Source organism: Grampus griseus (genome assembly GCF_964374135.1).
Source record: "Grampus griseus genome assembly, chromosome: 2".
Lineage (NCBI taxonomy): Eukaryota > Metazoa > Chordata > Mammalia > Artiodactyla > Delphinidae > Grampus > Grampus griseus.
The window spans coordinates 163,923,708-163,937,544 of NC_139018.1; the positions used below are offsets into that span (position 1 = coordinate 163,923,708).

The 13,837-nt window shown below is 40.7% G+C and overlaps 1 protein-coding gene across 2 annotated transcripts in view; it reads left to right on the forward strand.

Annotated features, from left to right (window-relative positions):
- Nucleotides 1–13,837, forward strand: part of SPAG6 (sperm associated antigen 6) — a gene marked incomplete at both ends in the record, with an annotated part of 73,533 nt that overhangs the window by 22,717 nt on the left and 36,979 nt on the right. The gene's annotated exons all lie outside the window — the stretch shown is intronic.

Genomic DNA, 13,837 nt, shown 5'->3' on the forward strand with positions numbered 1-13,837 from the left:
ACAAATTCACCAAAAAACCTATACATTTCAGTCTTTATGTTAGTTAGCAAAAGAAAAATTTGAAGACAGAAAGGGAATCAGGGGGATGTGGGGAGAATGAGATATTGATTAGATTCAAGGACCTTGGTAAATCGGTTCCGTTACAAAATTGTTTGAGTTTGTCACCCCTCGGGACATTGGGTCTTCACTCTCGCTTATGGTAGGGTGTTCCAAGCCAGCCAGGAGCCATGTTGTATGAGTGAATATTGTTGAAAAGATATGGGCATGGTAACTTGCTAGAACATATTTGTATTCAGCCCATAATCATCAGGAAGGAGGAGAAAGAGAAGGAGCACCTTTTCTTCTAAACTGAGCTCAGTGAAGCCATCAAGAAGGGGCCAGGGGCTTCCCTGGTGGTGCAGTGGTTGAGAGTCCACCTGCCAATGCAGGGGACACGGGTTCGTGCCCCGGTCCGGTAAGATCCCACATGCCGCGGAGCGGCTGGGCCCGTGAGCCATGGCCGCTGGGCCTGAGCGTCCGGAGCCTGTGCTCCGCAACGGGAGAGGCCACAACAGTGAGAGGCCCGCGTACCGCAAAAAAAAATAAAAAAGAAAAAGAAGGGGCCTGGGCCTCTTGTGTGAAGGTTGTGCTGACACACCTGCTCAGTAAAAAATACATAGGGAACAAAATTGCTCCCACCACTTTACAGAAGTTGCTAAATAGTATGAACAAATAACACAACAAGAAAATAACAGTTTTAAGACAAACATATGTAAAAGTGTAAACTTTTCTGGTGATCAAAGTACTGCATATTAAAACATCAGTGAAAGTATCTTTTCCTACCTGTTATTATTTGGGGGGAAAAAAGAGTAAAGCAGAAATATAACCAAGTGGTTAAGAGCATTGTGGCCTTAGGACAGGATCTGAGTTTGAGTCCAAGTTCTACTACTTAGTTGCTGTGTAACCTTGGACATGGCTTTTAAACTTTCTGAAACTTAACTTCTTCATCTGCAAGAGAGGAAGTACTACTTCAGAGATTCGTTGTGAGGACGATGAGATAGACCAATGCTTGGTACATGGTAAGTAATCAATAAATGCAAAGTATGAATACTGTATTAATACTGAAGGTCTGAGAGGGCATGATGATGTTTCTGCCCACTGATGGAGGCACTACAAATCGTAGAAACTTGTGCAAAGGCATTTGGCAAAACTAATCTAAGCCACGAAAGAGTTCATGGCTACTCTAGAAAGCCTGATTTGGGAATTCTTCCTAAGGGAAGAATCCCACAGAATGAAGAAGCTGCATTCATGCAAATGTTATTGTAGTATTATTTCTAATATCAAAACCCCTCAAATATTTGGCAGGAATTTAGTGGTTAAATTATAGTAATTTACTTAATGGAATCTCACTCAACAAATAAAAGGTAATTATGAATCCTACATGATAACATGGAAAAGTGATTATGATGTGAAAAAAAAAGACAAAATTGCACATTACAATTATAATAATATAAAAATAAATTTTTATGTGGACGTAAATTACAAGGACGTACATGTTTGTGCTACTAGGGTGATAGAATTAAGGATGTTTTTAATTTGTTTTCCAGATTTTTCAGTGTGTGTGCATGTATAAAATAATAGCTACCGTTTATCAAGTAATTACCGTGTGCCTGGCTCTGTGCAGTATGCTTTAGGATATTATCTCATTTTGGCTACAGATACACTTAGGGCAGGTATTACTCTCCCTGTTAAAAAGAGGAAGAAAGTGGAACTTAGGATACCTGAAGTCATGTTAACGGTGGAACTAAAATTTGAGTCTAAATCTGTCTTGACTCCAAAGCCAGATGTCAACCCCTGTACCATACAGTTTCATTAAGCACTCCTTGAAAGAGTTTTGAAGAAGAAACTCAAAACAGAAACAGGAAGTGGCTGTCCCATGGTTATGTTTAATTTGTTTTTTTTTTTTAATTTATTTATTTTATTTATTTTTGGCTGTGTTTGTTCTTCATTGCTGCTCACGGGCTTTCTCTAGTTGTGGTGAGCGGGGGCTACTCTTGGCTGCGGTGCGCGGGCACTACTCTTCATTGTGGTGTGCTGGCCTCTCATCGTGGTGGCTTCTCTTGTTGTGGAGCGCAGGCCCTAGATGCGTGGGCTTTAGTAGTTGTGGCACACGGGCTCAGCAGTTGCGGCCCGCGGGCTGTAGAGCACAGGCTCAGTGGTTGTGGCACACGGGCGTAGCTGCTCTGTGGCATGTGGGATCTTCCCGGACCAGGGCTCGAACCTGTGTCTGCTGCATTGGCAGGCGGATTCTTAAGCACCGCGCCACCAGGGAAGTCCTTTAATTTGGTTTTTAAATGGTGACACTATTGGAGACAAAATAATAAAATGATATAAAAGTAAATTGAGAAAGAAAACTATTGTTTTGCTTAGAATGATTCAGAATTGGTATATGAAAATTATTTCTTTAATATCTGGATTTTGGTTTTCCAAGTAGCTTCACCTTAAGACTATTGTTTAACACTTGTTGATTGAGAAAACTAAAGCAATTGTTTTAAATTAGAAGCTGGTTATCATGGGGAAACTACATGAGTATATTTAGTTTTTTTTTTTAGTTTTTTTTTTTTATTGTCAGAGGACTTTACGGCAAACAGATTGTAACATGGGTATTTTAAAGAGTGGTGCAAAAGAGCTTTGAGGCCAACCATGCAGATATGCTCTGAGGCAGGTGCCCATAGGTAACCTTTCCATACCTCCCTTTTGTTGAACCTGAGGCTAAATGATTATAGTTCATAAATAGGCTCTGTCTTTGGGATTCTATTCCAATTTTTGGCTATAATCTGGCTCCCACATGGAATTCCCAGTGTAATTTCAATATTTCACAGTAGTTAGGGGCTTGGGACCCAGAAGCTCCCAGAAGAGATTACCGCATAGATTTCTCAGGGAATTGTTATCTAGTAAGCAGTAAGTCATCATTCACATCCTGAATATCAGTGAAAATAGAAGATTTACCTCCAAATAACCTGATTTCTTTCTTGGTGGTCTCTTAAAAATGCAATATATTGAGATTAAAGGGATTCATTCAGTGTTTTCTTCTGGGTATTCGTGGTAAGTTGTTTGATTAGATAGTTTAAGAAATATAAACCTTAAAGGAGGTGCAAAAAATATGTACCTTTAAGCGCAATAAGAAAGGAACCTTTAAGGAAAAACGTTTGTGTATAGGAAACAGAAATAAAGTAAGCATACAATTAGTAGAAGAGGGAAATCTATGGGCATCATCTGACTTTTCCTTATTTGAAAAAATGCAATTTCTAAGAGTTACTTCTATGTATAGATTTTAAAGCATTTTACAGATAACCAAGGGAAACTGGGGGCTATCCACCAGAAATGGTGGTGGTGGTGGTTTTAACTCGGGGCAAATGGTCTCATTAAATGTCCACGCTTGACTCAGCAGGTACGGAATACAATTGATAATATGTACCTCTTACTCGGAAGATAAATAAGCTACTTCTTTCTACTCTGGGCTCCTTAATAAAGGTCGAGGTAGAATTCTTCTCAGACTGGTTGTCCCTCCTCCTCCGTCTTGCTACATTCTCCCACTCAGCAGAATTATTCTGGTTACATTTTTACCTAATCGGTGTCAAATCTCTCACTCTCTCCGAGGACTGGTCTTACTTTTGGAGCTACAGGGGGCGAGGCAGGAGGAGCGGTGGCCTCTGCGGCCGCGGTGCTCCCACTGGTAGGGCCCAGGCGGGGGCTTCCTCGCACTCAGGGCCCTCCTTCCTCGCTCCTCCTGGCAGCCTGGCTCTGGCCTTGCGCCCGCCGGTGGCACAGCAGCTTCGTGGAGGAGCGCCGCCAGCGAACTTGAGCGCAGCATGTGGCAGTCATCAGAGTACTTGGGACAGAGGTGAGAGCAGCGGCCTGGCCGCAGCCTGAGGAAGGAGGGGCCGCGTAAGTGTTTTGTAGGAAAGATCTTCCACATTTGGGCTGAAAACTAAGTTTTCAGCGTTTGTTTAGGAGCTTTAGCTAAAAATTCTGTCTCTTGTAAACTTTGCCTCCTGTAAACCTTTGCTGTCTCAGAATAAACTTTGGCTGTTCTCAGTCCTGGCAAAGAGGAATACGTTTGATTAGGTGTTCTAAAACATTTTAATTATTAACACATTATATTATATATATATATAATATTAACATATCATAGGTGAGGAAACTGAAATAGAGAGGTTAAACGATTTATTCTGGTCAGACAGCCATTTATGGCAGAACTGCTTGGCAATTACTCAGAACCCTTCAGAGAGTCTTCCTTTTTATAATGTGAGAAAGGCAAGTGTATGAAAGCTCATCGTTCTTCATTTTAAGCTCCTTGTAGTATCTGACAGTCTTGCCAGATACCTCTGTTTTTAATCCCTGATGACTGGTTTCCACATGTGTGACTATTCTTTCTCTCAGGGATATCATTTATATCCTAAATCAAATGAGAAATTTCCCTTCCAGCTCAGTAGCAGTCAGGAGAGGAGATTGCTGCAGCCACAGATGAGCAGTGCTTGCAGGAATTGGCTCATTCTGATACTACAGAAACATCGAGTAGATTACAACCCGTTTACCAAATAGATAATGTAAGGAAGAAATCCAGACAGAGCACGCTGGCCTGATTCTTTTCTATGTCATGTGTCAGTAGTTGCAGTACGCAGGCTCAGCAGTTGTGGCACGTAGGCTCCAGGGCCACGGGCTTCAGTAGTTAACGGCTTGCGGGCTAGAGTGTAGGCTCAGTAGTTGTGGCGCACGGGCTTAGTTGCTCCGCAGCATGTGGGATCTTCCCAGACCAGGGCTCGAACCCGTGTCCCCTGCATTGGCAGGTGGATTCTTAACCACTGCGCCACCAGGGAATTCCCTAGAAAATTTTAAATTATATACGTGGCTCACATTCCCATCTCACAGCACTGACTTAGAGTTCCTGTGCCTGTACTCTGTGTTTTGTGTGTGTAGGGGTGGGGGTTGTTGTTGTTAAAAGGCAATGTAGGGCTTCCCTGGTGGCGCAGTGGTTGAGAGTCCGCCTGCCGATGCAGGAGACGCAGGTTCGTGCCCCGGTCCGGGAGGATCCTGCGTGCCGCGGAGCGGGTGGGCCCGTGGGCCATGGCCGTTGAGCCTGCGCGTCCGGAGCCTGTACTCCGCAACGGGGGAGGCCACAACAGTGAGAGGCCCGTGTACTGCAGAAAAACCCCCAAAAAACAAAAACAAACAAACAAACAAAAAGGCAATGTAGTGGTGATGCTGTGGTCTCAAAAAGTCACACTTAATATTCATGCTTATTAATCAGTGTAACTGAGCAGTACATGTGTAGTAAGTTAAGGAATATGGAACTAAACTTACCATTTGGGGAGAAGTAAATGATGAGTCCACTTGGAGCAATCACTTACTGATGTAAGGGCTGAAATGTACTTTATAAGTGGCCAAACTACCAGGCTCGCACATTGCTGATGGGGCCACATACTGATAACCCCCTTTGGAAAACAATATTGCAGTCATATTAGGTTGACCTTATGAAATTACCTATATTTGATTGGTTTTGACTTAACAAAAATAGCAGTTTCATGTGGTTTAATCTAAAAATATCAAGAACCTCAAAAAATGTCAACATTCTTCCCCTCAGGACCTTCACCTCTGTGCCTCTATCTTAACTAAACACATACGTGCACACACATGTGTGTGAATGTGTGTATGTTTGTCTAACCTGTAGAGTATATTTGTATCAGTGTAGGACCCGTGGTAGCCAGCCTCCCAAATGCCCCTCAGAGATCCCACGTCCTGGCATTCTCACCCTTGTACAGTCCCCTCCCACATCGTACCAGGATTGGTCTGTGTTGCCACCAGAATGCTGCAGAAGTGATGGTCTGTCACTTCTGAGAGTAGGTGACCAGCTCTGCAGGATCGAGCCTTCTGTTGTGGGGTTCTCTCATCACTCACTCTGAGGGAAGCCAGGTGCTGTGACATGAGGACACACTCAGGCAGCCTGTGGAAAGGCCCATGTCATGAGGAGCTAAGGTCTTTGACAACCAGCAAGAAACCGGAGCTTCCTACAGCTACACGAGTGAGCTTGGAAGCAGATCCTACCCCAGTTGTGCCTTCAGATGACTGCAGTCCCAGCAGACAGTGTGACAGCAACTTCATGAGAAACTCCAAGCCTGAATCCCCCAGCTAGGCTGCTCATGGATTCCTGACCTACAGAAAATAGGAGATAAGGAATGATGCTTTAAGCTGCTGAGTTTGGGTCATTTTGTATGTAGCAATGGATAACTAATAAATAAACGTAATCTTAATGCACAAAGAAGTTCACTGTACTGAACTTAAGAATGGCAAAGCCCCAAAGCAAACAAAACAATTAAGTGTCCTGAGTAGCTGGGGTGGGGGGGAGAGGTTAAGTAAATTATGGAATATTTACTCAGTGGGATATCATGCAGTTATTAACAGTGTTGGGCTGGCTCATCCTCAGGAATATAAGTGGACAGTGGAGGCCCACAGGTAGCTTCATTAACCACCCAGAGGCAGTCACCCCGAGAACTGCTGACCGGGGACCACTTGTATAAAAACACCCTGTAAACTTTCTAACCATCCAGTGCTTCGTTTCTGTTTCCTCTGTCCTTTGTGTGTTCTTGCAGAGAATTCCACTGGGGCACTGCTAACCCTTTACTGTTTAGCCTCCTCCGTCAGCCTGAGCTCCTCGAAGGCAGGGACTTGCCTAAAACTGGGCTGGAACAAAGAACAAATGCCAGTGAAGTTCGAAAGTTTGAATAATAAAATCTGCATTTGCCATCTAAGGATTTTTTTTTCCCCCAGCAGAATGCAGATTGTAGGTGGAATGAAACTACGATTGTTGCAATATTATATAAAGCAAGTAAAAATTAATGGAAACATGTCTAGATACAAAAAGCGTATTTTGTAAAAAGCTGATTCCAAGTAATTTATTATTTTCTTCATACAAGAGCACTCCAGACCCTCTCTGTAACTTTGCCTTTTCCAATTCAGCTTAGTCTCAGCTGTTGAGTAAAGTATAAAACTAAAAGCTGCTAAAATCAAGGTTTTAAAAATGGCTTTGTATCTTATGCTACCTATGCTCTTCCAAGGCCGTACCCAACTCTACCACTTCCCACCTTCTCTTTCTCTCGTCTCCACTTCTTGACTTTTCCTTTCCGTATTTTGAAGCTGTTTTTTATACTTGAGCCTTGTATAAGTGCGCCATCCATCCAGCTGATTGTAATTTCTTACTAATGCCCCGTTAACTCCAGATCAATGGCTTATTTGACTCACTTGACTTTTTAAAGAAGCTAGAATTATTTAACCTTCAAAGCATATGTATGTATGTGTGTTAACATCTCTCAGACACTCAATCCATATGTAAGGGTTAGACCGATGGCTCTGGAGATGGGGTGGAAAGAGGTGGCGTGGAGATAATGGGTAGGAAAAATGACATTTGTGGGAGCGGGGGATAAATAAAAATCATACATTAGATTTTTTCATAATAATATGCAAATTCCCGCCACCTTTTCTCACTCCGACATGTGATTGGAGATATCAGTTTCTCAGCTCAGAATTATAGCTCCAGTGAGCCATCGTTACCTATAGAAGGATATTGCCTCTCTCAGATGTGTTGGTGTAGAATAAAGGTTTTCTGGTAGCTGGCTTCCACGCCTTCCTCTTCCTAGTCACATCCCTGTGCAGTCTCCGCCCACATTGCACCAATGAAATATAGCAGAAGTGATGGCATGTCACTTCTGAGGTTAGATTATAAAAGACTATGGCTTTTGTCTTGGGTTCTCTCCTCTGGATCACTCACTCTGGGGGAAGCCTCATCATGAGCTACCTATGAAAGAGCCCAGAAATGGGGAGGAACTGATGCCTTCTTCCAACTCCCGTGGGCACGCTGGGAAGAAGATCCTGTAGACCCAGTGTATCCCGGTCAAGCCTCAGGTAACTGCAGCCCTGGCTGATGGCTTGATTGCAGCGTAGTGAGAGGTCACAGCCTGAACCATCCAGCTGAGCCGCTCCCAGATTCCTGACCTACAGAAGCTGTAAGATTATAAACGTTTCCTGTTTCAAGCAGCTAAGTTTGGTGTAGCAGTAGGTAACTAAACCAGTTGTAAACAGCTGGGTTAGACAAATTTCTTCCACTTTAAAAGTGACATTCCTAAAATCATACTGGCGTATGGTCAGTATATAACCAGTTTTGGCGATTACACCTCCATCTTTGTTTTTACTGTAATTTCACCAAATCATGAAAAATTTGGTTGAATGGGATGATTATATAACATAAGATTGACATCATAAGTGATAGCCAAATCTTAAATGTATTTTTTAACCCGTTTTATTTCACAAAGGTTTTGAAGTGATATAGCTGTGTTTTACAGCCAGATGCAAAACCAGCCTATCTTTTTTTTTTTTTTTTTTTTTGCGGTACGCGGGCCTCTCACTGCCGCGGCCCCTCCCATCGCGGAGCACAGGTTCCGGACGCGCAGGCCCAGCGGCCATGGCTCACGGGCCCAGCCGCTCCGCGGCATGTGGGATCTTCCCGGACCGGGGCACGAACCCGCGTCGCCCGCATCGGCAGGCGGACTCTCAACCACTGCGCCACCAGGGAAGCCCCAGCCTATCTTTGAACTAAGAAATAGGGCCACCTAAATGCAAAGAAATGATGATTCATAACTTTATTTTTAATGAAAAAATAGAATAGAAATTTTTGTAGGGCTTAAAACCAGTGAGTTAAAAGCAGTGTTTGGAAAACGAAATTAAAAAGCAATAAAGTTAAAAGGAATTAGAGGTTTTTTTTTTTTTTTTTTTGGTTCGCTGGCCTCTCACTGTTGTGGCCTCTCCCGTTGCGGAGCACAGGCTCTGGACGCGCAGGCTCAGCGGCCATGGCTCACGGGCCCAGCCACTCCGCGGCATGTGGGATCTTCCCGGACCGGGGCACGAACCCGTGTCCCCTGCATCGGCAGGCGGACTCTCAACCACTGCGCCACCAGGGAAGCCCCGGAATTAGAGTTTTTGAGGTGTTTGATTTGCCTAATTATTTTTGAATTAGTATGCTAAATATATATTATATATTTTATATATATATATATATATAATATATATATAGTTTTTCCTTCCTTTTTTTTCCTTTCGGAGAACCTCTTCATTTTGAGTCCTTTTTATGAGTTCTCATGATGGATCACTTAATTTTGCTCACATTCTTCCCTCTTACATCTCCATTATGAGCAGAAAAATTAGTGGAGTATCATAATATATGTTTAGATTAATCCTTTTTTTGCAGGCCAAGTTTTAGGTTTTCATCGGTTTTCTTGGAATTCACCTCTGAATTTTCTTATGTAATCACTATAGTGGTTCTTCCTTTATGACTCTAGAGTGTGTCTTCAAGAATCAAATGTAGAAAGAATGTCACCTTTCTACATCCAGAAAGTCCCCATAGCTCGTTTTAGAAGGTGTAAGGTTTAAGCCTAGGGTTGTAAAATGATGGACGTGTTTTATTTAGCCTGCACTATGTTGTCTTACACAGTGTGTTTTTAAGTTTCCAACACTTAAAAACCAGGCAATTTCACATTAAAAATCAGATGTCTGGCTTCTCTTGAAAAATCCAAGCGTCTGACAACGGTTGCCTATATTCCTACGTGGCCGCGCTGGGCTGAAGCTGAGTGGTTGCTGCTCCTTGGAGCTGGTGCATATAGTTTTGCAGTTTACTGTGCTTCCCACTCAGTTATTTTTCTTACACCTGCTGGCTTCACTTATGTTAATTACTTGCCTGGGCCCTGTGTTTACCACTCCTGATCTAAACAAACCACTAACCATAACAATTAAGAGGAGGGGTTAAGGCCATTGTGAGCACTGTTAAAGCAAAATCACTTTTGCCTGACGCACCTAGTTTTATGTGTTACAGCCGTGCCTATTATATGCTGATGGACTTTCCGTTCTGTGCTCTTCCCTTCTGGTCAACATAAAGTCATCCCTAAATATTCCATTCATCCAGCTTTAGATACTAGTAATTTTATGAATGTTGTTGATCTTAAATGTCCTCCCTTTTTTCTGTGTCTCCTTTTGTTTTAAAAATTAAATCTAAAGTTGTACTGAGCTTGTCATGGTCCGATAGAGGTGGCTGCCTCAATTCCTTCACTCAGCAGTGAGGTATTCAGGAGGCCAAAGAGAACTAGCTATTTCTTTACTGAAAACAGCTGACCATCAGATTTGCGGACTGTATACCAGTTGTCTACATGCATGCAATCAATGGCTTTAATTATTATTTATGAATAAGGAAAGTGCTATTGTATAGTTTTATTTCTACTGACAATTTGAAGTCTAAAAAATTGTTAAAAATGAATAAGCCTTAACATTTAAAAAAATGTAACATTTTAACTGTAATAAAGGGATGAATTAAGATGAGGGAACGTGTGAAAAAGTAAATGGATAATATTTCTAGTATATATTAGTAATTCTTCAAAGAATAATTATGCATTCTTTCCTAATATTTTGTTTCAAGGAGACATATTCCCACCATTTTTAAAAATAAGAAACTTTCTTTCATAGTGAGAAGTAAGCTAAAGTGTTTATTTTTCTTTAGAATAGTAATGTTAGTATCGTTAGCCACAGCAATAGCTATATGTGTGGTCAAAGGACATGTTCATATTTCTTTTATTTTTTAAAAGCAATCACATTGAAGAAAATTTGTCAAATAGAGAAGAAAATATATCACCAATAGTACCATCAACCCCATCTAAATCTTGTTAGTATGTTAGTATAACATAAAGCCTTCTTTCTCTGATTTTTTTTATTTTTTGCGTAACTACTTCTAATTTTGCTGGTTACCTAACAGTATATGATTATGGCACATGTTCTTGCATAAATAAAAGAAGATGTAGTTTTAAAAAATTTGTTTTTTGAAGATTCATTTAAAATTTAAAATGAGGTTAAGGAAAAAAAATGAGGTTAAGATATTTTCAGGCACTGAAGATAAATTAATTGGCTCTTTTTTTTCCTTGATCAAACCTTTTATGAGCATCTGTACATATCAATCTTTGATTTCCTAAGTTTAATAATTAATTAAACAACCCAGACTCATTTCCAAATTAGAGTTAAAAATGAATTCTTTGAGATTTCTCCTATAGGGAGTAACTTTTAAATGTACCAGATTTTTGTATGTGTTTTGGTTACTACCACTTTTTTTAGAGTAGAAAAGTAGAGAGAAGAAGAAAAGGGGAGCAGGAAGGAGGATGGGAAGCACTGCCTAAAACGGCACCTCATGTGTGTTTCCCCAAACTCTCCATGCACCCAACTCCCAGCTCCACTCTGTGCTGTGGTCTGTTCACGTATTTACCCTGAGCAGAGTCTGCTAGAACAGAACAACGTTTTTACTCTATTCTGCTTCCCCAAGATCTAGCCAAGTTTCTAGCACATAGTAAGCACGTAATGAACACTCAGTGACCAGAAAGGAGAGGAAAATAAGTACATACACCAAGCCTGAGAGAGGACAGAATTGTATCAATATGTTTGGGGCTGTAAGTTACAGAATATCAGCTACAGGTGGCTTAAGCAATGAGGACATTTTTTTATTTCACATGACACAAAGTGAAGAGTCAGGGCAGTTCCAAGGTTGGTTATGCAGCTGAACAGTGTCTTGGAGGACCCAGATGTTTTTCATTTTTGTACTCGGCCATCCTCAGCATATTGGCAATTTCTTCTGTTATAGTTGCAAGATGGCTGTAGGAGTTCCAGATGTCATTTGCAGGCAGATGTGCCCATGTCCAGCAAAGAAGAGGCGGTGTTTCCTCCTGTGTATTTCTGTTTATTACAGAGGAAAACCGCTCAGAGATGCTTCTAGCTGACTTCTGCTCAGGTCCCATTTACCAGGATTGATTCACAAGCCCACGCCCTGACCGACAAAGGCTATGGGGTAGACGTCAACAGCGACTGGCACAGAAATACCAGAGGAAGCAACGGTAGGAAAGAGGAGAAGGATATACCACAGGAAAAAGAGCAGTGACAGAGGCAGGATGAAATAGCCTGTGGAATGTGTAATATAGTATGGTGTGCATTATTTAGGTCTATTATACTCTTACCTTTATATACACTGTCTTATACCCAATATATGAATGAAAGTGGTAGAACAGTATCATTTATGAATTACAATGTGTGCCACCCAAGAACAGAGCTGGGTTTTGTAGGACCATATAAATTGGAGATGTAAGGTATATGAAACTGCAAGTACAAAATTGCTAGGCCCCATCCAGGTCCCTGGAAGCTTCATTACCTTCAGGCAAACCTTTCTTTGGTACCCTCCCCAGCCTTCCCCTCATTTAGCATCACTGATCCAGAAAGAATGGAAAACAGCTTTGGATGGGAATGGGTAACAAGTCAGAAGAACTGAGTTTGCTTTATTATTAATATTATAGAGTTCAGGAAAAGGAGGATACGATACTCACTCAAGGAAAGCATAAAATGTATGGGAATTACAAAGATGATAAATTTTTTTAAAAAGAACTTTGTTTTTATTAATAGTTTTATTAACTGTTTATTAATAGTTTATTAACTTTTAAAAAACTTATTTATTTTATTTATTTTTGGCTGCATTGGGTCTTTGTTGCTGTGTGCGGGCTTTCTCTAGTTGTGGAGAGCGGGGGCTGCTCTTCGAAGGCTTCGTGTTGCGCGGGCTTCTCATTCTGGTGGCTTCTCTTGTTGTGGAGCACAGGCTCTAGAGCACAGGCTCAGTAGTTGTGGCGCACAGGCTTAGTTGCTCCGTGGCATTTGGGATCTTCCCGGACCAGGGCTCGAACCCGTGTCCCCTGAATTGGCAGGCAGATTCTTAACCACTGTGCCACCAGGGAAGCCCATATTAACTGTTTTTTAAACAGTTGTTTACTGCAGATTCTTTACTCTTAGAAACTGTATAAAAGTGAAAATACATAAATAGGTGAACTTCCCATTGTATTTCATATTTCACACTTGGGTTTTTTAATTGAAACGTATTTGCTAATCAGTGTAGTGTTAATTTGTAGAAGTGTGTCATCTGCACCCGTGTTGAATGAGTCTGACACATAATAACCTTCCATTAATACTTGTTTAACGAAAGAATGAATGAATCGTTTATGCAAGATCGGGACTTTTAAGATAATTATAATAATTGAAGGAAAACAAGTGTTGGACACTAACCTGTATTTTCTAACATTATTTCCTTTTAGAAAATGTGATATTACCAATCTTTTGAAAAATTAAAGACTGTATTTTCTTTAAAGACTAAGAGATATGCTGAATTGATAGCTTGGCTATTAAGATATAAATTGCCAAGGTGCTATAAATCTGAGAAAATGAGAGCATAATTTGAAAGAAAGAGATTATAGAAATGGGTATATGTGATTCAGCAAGAAAGGCCATGAGTACAATGAGAGTAGAAGCTGTAACTATGCACTGTTTTATGCTTCTCAACAGACAGTTTTTACACATATATTATATGGGTCTGCCTGCTTGTCTCCTGTTCTCTATAATTTTAAAATGTGTTATTTTTTATAGCTGTTATTTTTGGGCACACAAGTGAATCAACATGTATATACAAAAGATACTATTTCTGACATGTAAAATGCTTAAGATAAATTTATTTCTTTATCTTACATTAACATTTATATATATTAAAGCCTGTTCAGTTGTAGTTCTCATTTTTGAAAGTGTTTTTATATGTACAATGAAAATACACCTTTTAATATTGTACAAAGTTTTAAAAAAAATCTTTTAAAAGTACAGTAAGATGAAAGGAATTTAAAAATCGACATTATTGGCACAAGATTCATGTTAATGTTTACTCATGTAAATAGCACAAAATACTGCCTAATTA